We start from the raw sequence: 13,721 nt of genomic DNA on the forward strand, positions 1-13,721 counted from the left end.
TGTTGATGGAACCCGTAATTTCTGAAGAGATCAAGAAGGTTTTAAGTGGATTCCAAAATTACAAGAGCCCTGGGCCAAATGGGTGGACAGTGAAATTCTTTCAGACCTTTTATGAGCTATTTGGTAATGATCTGTTAAAATTCATTGAACAATCCAAATCTACTGGTCATATCCCTACCTCCTTTAATTCCACATTTCTTGCTCGAATTCCCAGATGTGATGACCCCTCCTCTTTTGTTGATTTCCACCCTATCTGGTTCCATAATCGCATTTACAAAATTATATCCAAAACCATAGGTCTTTGGCTCAAAGCCATCTTGTCCAATTCTATCTTTGAGGAACAATTTTCCTTTCTTGAAGGAAGGAAAATTCATGAGGTCATTGGTGTGGCCGAGGAAGGCCTCCACAGTCTCAAACAATGATGATTGAAAGGAGCCATCCTGAAAATTGATCTCTCCAAACCTTTTGACTATGTCAATTGGCTATACATTTGTCTTCTTCTCACCCACATTGGTTTCATAATAGACTTCATTAATTGTATTATGAGCTACATCGCCTCGACATCCTTTACAATCCTCATAAATGGCTCTACTTCTTCTTTCTTTAGAGATGAATGTGGTTTAATGCAAGGCTTCCCTCTATCCTCCCTCCTCTTTATATTGGTGGCAGAAGGCCTCAACAGATCCCTTGAGGAAGTCCGCAAAATTCATGGCATAATGAGTCTAAGGGTGGCAGCCACTCTTTGCATAATCCACCTCATTTTTGTTGATGATGCCTTTATCTTCAACGATGACTCCTGGAATGATACACACTCAATAAAGCAAGCTCTTTCACTTTTTGAAGTGACAACAAGTATGAAAATCAACATACAAAAATCAACCATCACCCCCATTGGTAATTTTAAAGGTAAGCTCATATTATATTTGCATTTCTTTCCTTATAATCAATCCAATCTGGAGAATAGTTTCAAATATCTTGGGTTCCTCCTAAAACCCAATTCATATACTAGTGCAGATTCTAAATGGCTCTTAGCAAAAATGGAAAAGAGCCTCAAATCATGGAGCATACGATGGTTCTCAAGGGCGGGATGATTAGTCCTAATCAAATCAGTCCTCTAGGCCATCCTTGTTTACTCGATGTCACTCTCTTGGATCCAAAATGACACCCTCACCAAAATATGAAAACTATCATACAATTTACTCTAGGCTGGCACATCAGAAAATTTCACCTTCCCTTGGTTCAAATGGTCTAAAATTGGAATTCCCAAGGCATGAGAAGGGTGGGGACTTAAAAAACTAACTTACTTCTCACAATCATTTCCAGCTAAAGCAGGTTGGAGGATGATATGTTCAAAAAATTTATGGACCACTATGATCTACTAGAAATATATTTCTCCTATATCCATTGAGGACTAGATTTGAATCCCTAACAAAAATAGATCAACTGCCTCCATCATATGGAGGGTTATTGTCAATTCCTTCAGCCTCATTGAAAATGGTATCACATGGAAATTTGGAGACGAATCTAGCCTTAGAGTGGGTATTGACCCGTGGGTGGGATGTAATGGAGGTCATCACCTTACGGAAGATCTGACACTTATTCTTCACTCAATGGGCATTTATACTCTCAACCAGGAAACAACTCCTTAATCGAACCCTCTCAGGAATCAAAATTTGTATTCATGTAGCCACCTGAACTTACGAAGACATTTCAGAAGAACATGGTTTTCCTTTATTTTAGCCTTACGAGAAGCACATATTCACATCATTGAGGAACTTGGCAAGCTCTTATGGACCATGTCCACCTCGGTTCAGTACACTCCAAAACAAGGCTACTTATCTCTCATTTTTTATCGCATCCCTGACCCACTGGAGGCATGGTGTCACCACATATGGAAGCTCAAATTCCCAGCCAATTCCAAATTATTCTTGTGGTGTGCCTTGGAAAACAAAATACCAACGTGGAATTTTCTAGGCAAAAGACAAAAAAAAGGGCCAAGTTGGTGTAGCCTATGCAAAGTCATGGAGGAATAAATTGGTCATCTGTGGATTCAAGTTCATACTCAAATACCCTCTAGACTTCCTTTTCTTCAAAGTTGGGTCAAGAATGCAAATGGGAAGGATTAAATTCGTTGGATAACTGACAAGTGTGGGTCTCCAACGAAAGAACAAGAGGTTACATTGCACTCCCCCTCCTATCTAGTAGGGACATATGGCTAGCAAGGAACAAAGTGATTTTCAATGATAAATTGATTCCTTCGGAAACCACAACTACACAATCTATTGCAATTCTAGATCTACTGCCCAAGGCAACCATAGCTCCTCACACCAGAATTGCTCACCAACCCCAAATCAATAGGAACAAGCCTTGGGGTTTTTTACAGAGCCTCTCAAGGAGACCCCAAAATATGTGTTGGTGGTGTAGCCCTTTACATAAAAAAAACCCACTCTTTTAGAATGAAAATGGGATTGGAAGAAGGGTCAAACAGTTACGCATAGCTCGTGGCACTTAAACTGTTACTAGTTTTTGCATTGGAAAAAAACATGGCGTCCATTCATATTTATGGGGACTCTGAGCTCATTATCAATTAGACCAAAGGAGTGAATAGATGTTATAACCTCATATTACAACCTTTGTAAAATGAGGTCACTCGTCTAAAATCAACAATCTCATCTTTTTCTATTTCTCATATCTAAAAGGAATTCAACACACATGTAGATGACCTCTCTAAAGTGATTATTTGTCTAGCTCATGGGACATGGGAAATAGCCGAACATAGGTAGGAAGCGACCTTTGAGGTCTAGATAGACCTTTTATTAAGTATGATAGATCTGAATGAAGAAGAATATGCACCAACAATTCTTGTTCCTTTTTTATTTTGTGATCTTTGACATTGATATATATTATGCCCAAAATCTAAACCGCCCAGGTGGTTGCTTCACACATTCGACTTTATCTATTTATGGTGAAACTTTGCAGAAGACCTTTTAAACGTATATCTATTTATATTATGTTTATTATGACATTTCTATGGGAAATTACAAATATGAATTTGTAACCAACAGGATCCATCAACAAATGTTTTTTGAAGCTTGCTATTATCAAATGACTACATGCACGACATGTTTCAGCAGGATGTAATTTTGTTCTCTAATGATAATACTTCTTTATTAGGAAAAATAAATATAAATGAACAATAAAGCATATTATATAAATGAAGAACACTAAAAATATTTAACCAATACCTTGATGTAGTGGTTGAACTTTTGCTTTCTTGAATCGCGCACACGTAAGTGGATCAAAGCCTACTCCATGTCCTGCTTATTTAAATAATGTCAAGGGATCTTAGCTCAGAAAATGGTTTGGTGAACAAATTGCTTCCCCGGTACCTTGAGGTAGTGGTGGAACCTGTGATTGCACCCAAAGAGACCATATTGACATGATTTTGTGAATAGTGCACACATTAGAGGAACAAATCACACCCCCTGTCCTGTTTTTTTAATGTGGGTGGTTTGGTGAACAATTTTCTTCCCAAACTGTGTTGGTTCAAGTCTTAGAAGAAATGTTGTAATGGCCACTTTGGGGAATTTATGAAATAGTTGTATTCGGGTTAAAAAATAAAATGAACAATGATACAAAATTTATATCATCATAAAATTTTAAATAAATATTAAATTAGATATTAACATGTGACTTTAAACCCTAGAATCTAAATAGATTCTCTAATTGTGTTCTATCCAGAGTTGAGTCCAAATCAACATCATGCTATTTAAAAATTTAACCCACCTCGATCCATTAAAAATTTAACTAGCCTATATCCATCTTAATTCCAAATCTACCAAGGACGTGTTGAAAACTTGAGTAAACTGAGAGGGAGGGGGGGGTGGGGGTGAATCAGTTTAGTATATACATGGACAATAATTTCTTTTCATTAATATCACTATCTGATACATAACATGAGCATATTAACAAATAATAATCAACATATGAATATGTGATCAGCAAGTAATAAGCAAACCAAACCAGATACATAAACACATAATAACAGCACAAATTGACACCAGATATATGTGGAAACCCATAAAGGGAGAAAACCACGATTTTATTATTTTTGTGATTCAAAGGCAAGCTCCTACTCCTTATTACATATGATTTTTTGTAGGCCCCAACCTACAGGAGGCTGCTACCTCCATTTTCTGCACGCTGCAACATGCACGAAAGCTCCAACTCCCATATGTTTTCTATAGGCTACAACCCACAGGAGGCTCCTACCTCAACCAGTTCCAACTTGATATTTTTCAAGCTTCAACTTGAAAGGAGACTATCATCCCCTTATGCAAACACAAAACAATAATGTATTGGTTTACCTGGTCATAAACTTTACATATCTCCATCTTCATTTTTGCATCTTCTTCCCTTCAAATCTGCTTCACATCAGCTTCATAAGTGCCAGGTAACTAATGCATATTAGTTCAATCAACTCCCCCACATTCATCCATTCTCTAACCTCTCTTATGCCTTCCAAAATCACATATTTTATAGAAATAGTTTTTTGGTTGTTTGTATCCTGCATAGGAATATGAAGTGAATATGCTTGACTCTTTGCCTTCCACTCGTTCTTTTCCAAACTCTTCATATCTTGAATATTAGAACAAAAATAAATAACTCATCCAATATTCATTTCAACCACATGTAATCATTAAATGAATCAACCTAATGCCAACATCAAATACCAATCTCTTTCTCATTAATGCATCACAACAATCTTTGCCTTTGCCTTGGAGTCTTGCCTTTGCATCACAACAATTAAGCTTAATGAAGAGTTTTACATAACAACGAATTATTTAATATAGTAACATCTGCAATATTATCAAAACATTTTAATGTATCACAACTCTTCCTCCTTCTTCTGCTCCTTTTCCTTCTCTTACTGCTTGCTACTCCTTGTGTTGTTGTTCTTTGTGCTTGTTGCTCCTTTGTTTTCTGATTTGTAGCTATAACAACATATGTCTACCTATGCTTATTTAGCATTGATCGCAACCATGCATGCTTGTTGTTGCTCCTTGCCTGTTGCTGCTCCTGCATTCCTTGCTACTCCTTGTGTTGCTCCTTTGCTTCTTGTTGCTCCTACATCCCTTGCTACTCCTTGTGTTGCTCCTTTGTTTGCTGCACATTTGCCATCAATGACAATATTTCCAATAATCTCCCCCTTTGGCATTGATGGAAAAACACCGATCCTCTCCCTTTTGTCGTAAGAAGTGTCTTCCTTCCTCTGATTACCTCCCCCTTTGACATCAATGGCAAGGGGATTACAAACATCTTGTAGCCTTCCAATCCATATTTATCGATTTTTAAGGTATTGAAAAAATGTGGTCTTCAACTGATTATAAAAGAGTCCTTAGTGTAGCAATCCAGATGACTTATTTGGGCTTATCCATAAACATTTCTCCAAATAATCTTCAAATTATTTTTTTAATATTGTTGTGAGAACACTTTGTTAAATATTGCAAGAATACTGTTGAGAGAACACTTTGTAAGGAAAGCATGGTTGAATGAGTTGTGCCCTTGAAATAAATTGACCAGCATCATTTAGCCATAAATTATAAGCAATAACCTTTGTTTCATGTGTTCCAATCTCGTGATACCATCATTGTCATCTATTATATTAAGGGTGATAGTCTATGCTCTTTGCTGCTGAATACATCATGCTCTCCTTAGTGTGAAAGATATATAAAATAAAAATGTCACATATGTGAACTTGAAGCAGTCAGCAATCATATCTTTAAAACTTCGTCCAAGACTCAAATTGATTATTAGGTCTGTTCACAAATGGATGTCAAGATTATGCATGGAATGATCATTTAGAAAGGGTCTATACTTCTGCAAATTGTCAACTAGGATGGTGTACCAAAAAGGTTTCGAGTATGTTCTTCAAAAATATTGCCTCGGAGCAAAAAGAAAGGCAGAATGACTTTGGAAAATTTATACACTAGTCGATCAACAGTACCAACCTTTAAATCATCAAAGAAAGTGTTGTGCACTAAGTTCTTTAGACATGAAATCATACCTCCTTCTTAGGACCAAAAACAAACCACATGACAGGTCCAAATACTTATAAAATTCCATCTAATAACCATCCCCTTTGAAAATATTATTATGCTTGCATTGGATTGGTCGATGTTGGAATTACTGCACTATTTTTCAAATCATATAATGCCAAAGACTTTAGAGTGGGAGTCATGCTTATGAAAATCATTTCCCAAGATTATTTTTGAAGGTCCTGATTGATTGAAGTGTAATTGATGCCCGATACATGTAGCTTTTGTTGTTGCTGCTTGGTATTGTTTGATTATTTTTTATTTACTCTCCTTGTACCTTCCTCTAGTGGTATTTTCAGGGCTGCTTCATTATCCTCTGTGGATTCTTTTGAGCTACTTATCTTTTCTTCTGATTCCTTCATGAATGTTATCTCCTCTTCTAGTTTCTTACAAAACTTTTTCTTTTCATCTAACTCTCTTCTAGATGAATCAACCTCATATTCTAATCTTTTACATTGTAGGTCTCTCTCCTTGAGTTTACTACACATCACCTCATCTAGTCTCCTTGCTTCTTCAATTTGTGTTTTCAGGCTGACAATTTCCTCCATGTACTCATGCTCTCTCTCATCACATATCTGCATGAGTTTCTTGAGATCTTTGTTTTCATTCTTCAATCTTTCTATACTAGCCAATGATAAGTCAAGCCTGACTTGATTTTCATTTTCCTTTTCTTCAAGAGAGTTAGGTACATTCACATAGGTAGAGGTTTCATTTAACTGAACACTTTCCCTTTGACAGGTTTTTTCCTCCTTCCTCTTTCTCTTCCCTTTCTCTACATTGTTGTTGCTAGCCTCTTCATACATTATCTGCAATATATCCCAGATTTCTTTTGCATACGTTAAATCTATTAATGTATCAAGATCCTTATTATGAATATTGTTATATATAACACATTTTTCCTTAGCATTCCTTTGTTTTTCTAGCACAGAGGGAGAGTTTTTACAGTAACCTTCGCATACAAGCTTCCATACACCAGATCCATAAGCTATCAATTTGGTTTTCACCTTATCTCTCCATTCATGAAATTTTGCTGACTCAACACAGAGACACTTTGACAGTCCATGACTCAACCAGATCTACCTTCAAGTTGTTAGTTTTATACAGAAGGAACTGACTTTGATACCAATTGTTGAAAACTTGACTAAACTGAGAGGAGGGGGTGAATCAATTTAGTATATACATGGACATTAATTTTCTTTTCATTATTATCATTAACAGATACATAACATGAGCAACTTAACAAATAATAACCAACAGATGAATATGTGATCAGCAAGTAATAAGCAAACCAAACCAAATACATGAACACATAATAACAACACACATTGACACTAAATATATGTGGAAACCCATAAAGGGAGAAAACCACAATTTTATTATTGTTGTGATGCAAAGGCAAGCTCCTACTCCTTATTACATCTGATTTTATGTAGGCCCCAACCTATAGGAGGTTGCTACCTCCATTTTTTGCAAGCTACAACATGCACGGAAGCTCCAACTCCCATATGTTTTTTGTAGGCTACAACCCACAAGAGGCTCCTACCTCAACCAACTCCAACTAGATATTTGTCAAGCTTCAACTTGAAAGGAGACTATCATCCCCTTATGCAAACACGAAATAACAATGTATTGGTTTACCTGGTCATAAAGTTTACATATCTCCATCTTCATTTCTGCATCTTCTTCCCTTCAAATCTGCTTCACATCAGCTTCATAAGTGCCAAATAACTAATGCATAATAGTTCAATCAGCTCCCCCACATTCATCCATTCTCTAACCTCTCTTATGCCTTCCAAAATCACATATTTTATAGAGATAGTTTTTTGGTTGTTCATATCCCGCACAGGAATATGAAGTGAATAGGCTTGACTCTTTGCCTTCCACTCATTCTTTTCCATACTCTTCATATCTTGAATATTAGAACAAAAATAAATAACTCATCCAATATTCATTTCAGCCACATGTAATTATTAAATGAATCAACCTAATGCCAGCATCAAATACCAATCTCTTTCTCAATAATGCATCACAACAATCTTTGCATTTGCCTTGGAGTCTTGCCTTTGCATCATAACAATTAAGCTTAATGAACAGTTTTACATCACAACAGATTATTTAATATAGTAACCTCTGCAACATTATCAAAACATTTTAATGTATCACAACTCTTCCTCCTTCTTATGCTCCTTTTCCTTCTCTTACTGCTTGATACTCCTTGTGTTGTTGTTCTTTTTGCTTGCTGCTCCTTGTGTTGTTGTTCTTTGTGCTTGTTTCTCCTTTGTTTGTTGATTTGCAGCTATAACAACATATGTCTACCTATGCTTATTTAGCATTGATCGCAACCATGCATGCTTGTTGTTGCTCCTTGCTTGCTCTTGCTCTTGCATTCCTTGCTACTCCTTGTGCTGCTCCTTTGCTTGTTGATGCTCCTGCATCCCTTGCTACTCCTTGTGTTGTTCCTTTGTTTGTTGCACATTTTCCATCAATGACAATATTGCCAACAAGACAGAGAGGGATCAAATCTCTTTTCACTTTAAAAGAGGTTTGCACCTTAAGAGATTTGATCCCTCTGCGCACTTCGTAGATATGGAGTTAAGATGGATCTAGGCTAGTTTAATTAATAATTTGTATTACTATTATTATTATTATTTATATAATTTTATGGAATCAAAATATTTCAATTAATAATTATAAAAATTATTTTCTTATTCTATTTTAAATTTTAAACTTTATTTTATTTTCATTTTTATTTTTATGTATTTTGAATGAGACTTTGGGATATAATTATTAATTTTGATTTCTATGTAATTTGACCAAGTCAAAATGTTTTAATTAATAACATGACTGGATTTTGCCCACAAAGTTCCAAATTGGTGACCCTTACACCACATAGTGCCTTAACAGAACACCTTGTCACTATCTATTCTACGCCCCATGGGCTCCAATGGTTGTTATTTTAATGCCTCTATAGACCCATAATTTATATTACCCATATTGCAATTTGGTTCTCAAGTTTATATAATTTTGCAACCAGATTAAGAGTGAAGACCTATTCTACTGAATGTGTTGTCGATGGCTTCTCAAACTTTTCTCATCTCTTACAAATCCCTTAAATCCATTGGATGCTAACAAAACAATCATGATATCATACATTTACACAAGTGTAATTTTGAGGAATAATAAATAATTTAAGGAACACAAAATTAGAATACACATTTTGTTGTTGTCTGCTAAGTGCTAAGTTGTGTGAGTCCTGAGATGACTGCACGCTTAACCTTTGGCTTGAGAAACCGCGACCAAGGGACATCTAAGCCATCAAAATCACCCAAGGATTACATCTGACATGGACCATATTAGCCCTTTACATGACTAGATTTTTGCACACTGAGTTTCAAACCAATAGCCTTCACATCACATAGTGCCTTAACAATACACTCCATCATTGTCTATTCTATACCCATGAGTTAATTAAACAAAATTTTAACCTAAGAGAAAAAATCGAGTTAAAAATTTACATACAACTAATTAAAACAATTTCATGAATCATGAAAAAAGAATGTTGCAAGGCACATGGAATCACATGAAAGTTACACATAATAATGCAATGGGAACATTATAGTAATAAAGTTTAACAACACATAACTAGATGTAACAAAGGAAAGCTAAAGATATGTGCAAGCATAGTAGCTATATAAAAAAAAAAAATCACAAATGCATGCACTTTGCCCTAATAAGATACAAAGCTCACATCACCTTTAGATAACCAATACATAGATACACTAAATGTAAACACTTAGAAACACTAAAAAAAAAAAAAAAAACATGCATAGAACCCCGTGATCACCATCTAATTCAATACCAAACCCCTACCCTAACACTCATGTTTAGAGATTTAGTTATTAAAATAATTATAATTATTAATTCTTTCAATTTTATTTTCTTTATTGTTATGTGATTTGATCTAGTCAAAATGTTTACATAACATAACAAGATATAACATTACAATATCTCTTCTAGACTGAACAATATCTCTCCACCTAAAAAATAATTTTATTTATTTGTAAATATATCTCTAATTTATACAATTACATATAACTTGAATCACACCAATAATCATAAAATTAACATGTTTTTAAATTTCTAAAATTAAATTTTTATGAATTTTTTTTTTTTAATAATAAAATTGAATTAAAACTTTTAGAAGACTTACAATATAGCAAAACAACATGTATATATTGAATTTAAACTTTTGAAAGACTCGCGATATGGCAAAACGATATGTATATCTTCAAGAATAGAGATGAATTCAAAATTTCCTCCCTTCATGGCCTTTCAACGGAAAAGTACGTCCCAAGCTTAAGCTAGATACGCAGACCGGTATGATAATTAGGGTAAGGCAGCCACGCCATAATGATATATGATAATTAGGGTAAGGCAGCCACGCCATAATGATATATTTGTCACGAGATAAGGGATAAACATAAGCCTATTTCATTTCATTTTCAAATGCTCTCTCATATGACGAAGAATCACAGAACTTAATCTGATTTTAAAAATTGCTCATATATATGGTTTGACTTTGAGTGCTGATTAGATAATTTGCTATTATATCCGGGGTAGATATGGTTTTAAGCATTTATGTTTGTATTTTATTATGTATTATTTTTTTTAATTAATTTTTTTATTTTTATTTTTATTTTTTATTATTATTTAAATTTATTTATTTATAAAGTGATGAGTTGAGATTTTATTACAAGTGTTTTTTATTAATTTTTTTAATTGAGTACTAATATTTTTATTTTTATTTTTAGTTTTAGTTTAGTTTTATTTCTTTTTCTTTTTCTTTTTTTTTCTTTTTCCCTGTTATTTTTATTTTCGTAAATTATTATTTTTTTCCAATTTTTAATTTAGGATGCTAAATTTAAAATATATATATATATATATATATTAAAAAAAGAAATTCCAATACATCTTTTTTAATATTTAATTTTGTTAATTTTTAATTTGAGTTAGGTTTTTTTTCCTCTTTTTCTATGTTTTTATCTATTTTCCATTAATCATAGGTTTTTTTCTTTGTTAATTTTTAATTTGATTTTTTTCCCTTCACCTTTCGATCTATGATTTTCTTTCCCTAGAAACAACAACTATACAATAAAACTTATATTTCAATGAATATAATTAAATTAGTAAAAGACAATTCTAAAAATAAGAAATTAATAAAATTAAAACAAAATTTGAGTGTAATTTTCTCGAGCTTCTTATATATACACATCTCATTCTTCAGTCTACTCAAAGATTTGGAAAATGAAAACTTGTGAAGTTAAAGTTGTCAATGTGATTCCCATGATTATTGTGTTATTATTATTCAACATAGTTAATATAGGTGATATTAATTTTTATTTTTATTTAGAACTAAATATTTAATATATTCATATTTTTATTTATGTCTTTATGTGGTATGTTTTTAAAAACTATTTAGCATATTCATATTTTCATCTATATTGATGTGGATTTCGTTGTGCCCTCATGTGTATTTCAGCTGAAATGTCTCCTCATCCACCATTCCAAAATTATGAAGATCCAACAAAAATTGTCTTATAGGCACATCATGCATTGCAAATTAGTCTGATATCATTTTGTGGTACACAATTTGGCCTCAATAAACTCACCTTTTTTAATATTATATGAGGTACCACTATGTATTGGGTATTAATATAAGTTTTCTTCCTATGAAAAAATGATTCAATTCTATTTATTAATTTTAATGACTTTTCTTCCCTTTAACTAAATATCATTTCTAATTTTCAAAGATTTTCTTACTAAATAATTTTTTTACATTTATTAATAGTTAATATTATTGTTATAAGATAAAATATATCTAATTTTAATTTTTTTTTTATTTTTTACTTTAGTTTAGCTATGTTTAAACTAAGTAACCAATATTAATTTCTACATAACACTTATTTTATTCTTTTAAGTTCTATTTTAAATGATATAATAAATTTATAACAAATGTGTTCTTGTAATTATTTTCAATTGTATATTTATATTAAAAATAAGAACATCATTAATAATAACTTATAAATAAATAAATAAAAATTCATAAGAAATGACAATAAGAAATTCAAATGATATTGAAAAGTTTGTCATTAATTTTTAACTAATTATTGCTTTTTATGATGTAAATGAGATTTTTTTTTGTTTATTTAACACATAAATCCATTATATAATTTGTGTACTGAATTTAGATAATTCCTACTCACATCATATAAGTGTTTGGCTTCCCCATTCTTTCAATTTGATATGTAGAGGACTATGTAATTGGATGGTAAAGAATTGCATAATGTTGAATTAGGTTTGATTATGCTTATTTATATAAGATATATGGGTGGATGTAAATAGTCATTCATGATATAATTGAAAAAAAAAAAACAATGTATAAGAAAAACAATGTATTAATTAAAAAGGATATAAGGAATACTTAACCATGAATTTAAATATATAAATTGTATTTATAAATTTTGTATATACCTATATAAAAAGTACTTATAAAATTTAAAATTTGAGTTTTTTTATAATATTATATTATTTTCAAATAAAACATTAAGGGTTTATAAGGGTAAGTGTTGAGTATAAAAATAATATTAATAATAATATTTTTGGAATTATAGAGAATATATTTATAATATTAATTTTATATATTTTTGAAATAATGAAATTTATTATATTTATGAAATAGAAATGGCATGTTTTAACATAATCAAATAATTATTATCTTTTTAGATTGTAGATCTTAGTATGTATTACTGTGATGTATAATTTATTTTTTCTCCTTTTTAATTGGAATGAGAATTTTATATTAAGTAAAAATTAATAGCCAAAACAAAATTAAAATGAATACTATATGGAAAATTCTTCAATGTTTCTAAAAATAGGAGTGAAAGAAATCATCATCTTCTCAACAATAAAAGAAGGGGTGGAGATCCACTACTAGACCTTTTAAGACTTGAGCATACTACTTCTTGAGAATAGGAGTAGATTCATACTACATGGAAAATCCTTCAATGTTTTCAAAAATAGGAGTAAAAGAAACCATCCTCCTCTCAACAATAGAAGAAGGGGTGGAGATCCAATACTAGACCTTTTAAGACTTGAGCCTACTACTTCTTGAGAAGGAGTACATTCTTACAAATTTCTTGTACAAGATGGTACAAAAACAAAATATTTTTAAGATTTAACTAAAACCAACTCCTTACTAGAACAAAAGAGGCTAAAGAATGATGGGCACAAGATTTTGGGGATTCCGTGCTTCCATCTTTTCTATTTTTTGTTAATGGAGGGGAATATCATTGATTTCTTTCTATAACATCTGAATAGGAAGGAGAATAAGATGAGAGATTGACCTCCTTTTCTTCCTTTGAACTAGCCTCTCCTTCCTTCTTATTTGAAGGAGGGGTTTTGTCAATATCCTTAGAAGTAGTCTCTTCCTAAGTGGGTGAACTGATATTCTCAAAAGGCATACTATTTGAATATTCTTGATCTTCTTCTTCTTCCTCCATGGACTTCAAAGCTTCATATCTATCACTAAAGGGAGGATGTTGATGACATCAAGTCCTACTAGAA

Source organism: Pinus tabuliformis, chromosome 2_2, assembly GCF_031772625.1.
Source record: "Pinus tabuliformis cultivar Carrire ecotype Pingquan chromosome 2_2, CPIR1, whole genome shotgun sequence".
NCBI lineage: Eukaryota > Viridiplantae > Streptophyta > Pinopsida > Pinales > Pinaceae > Pinus > Pinus tabuliformis.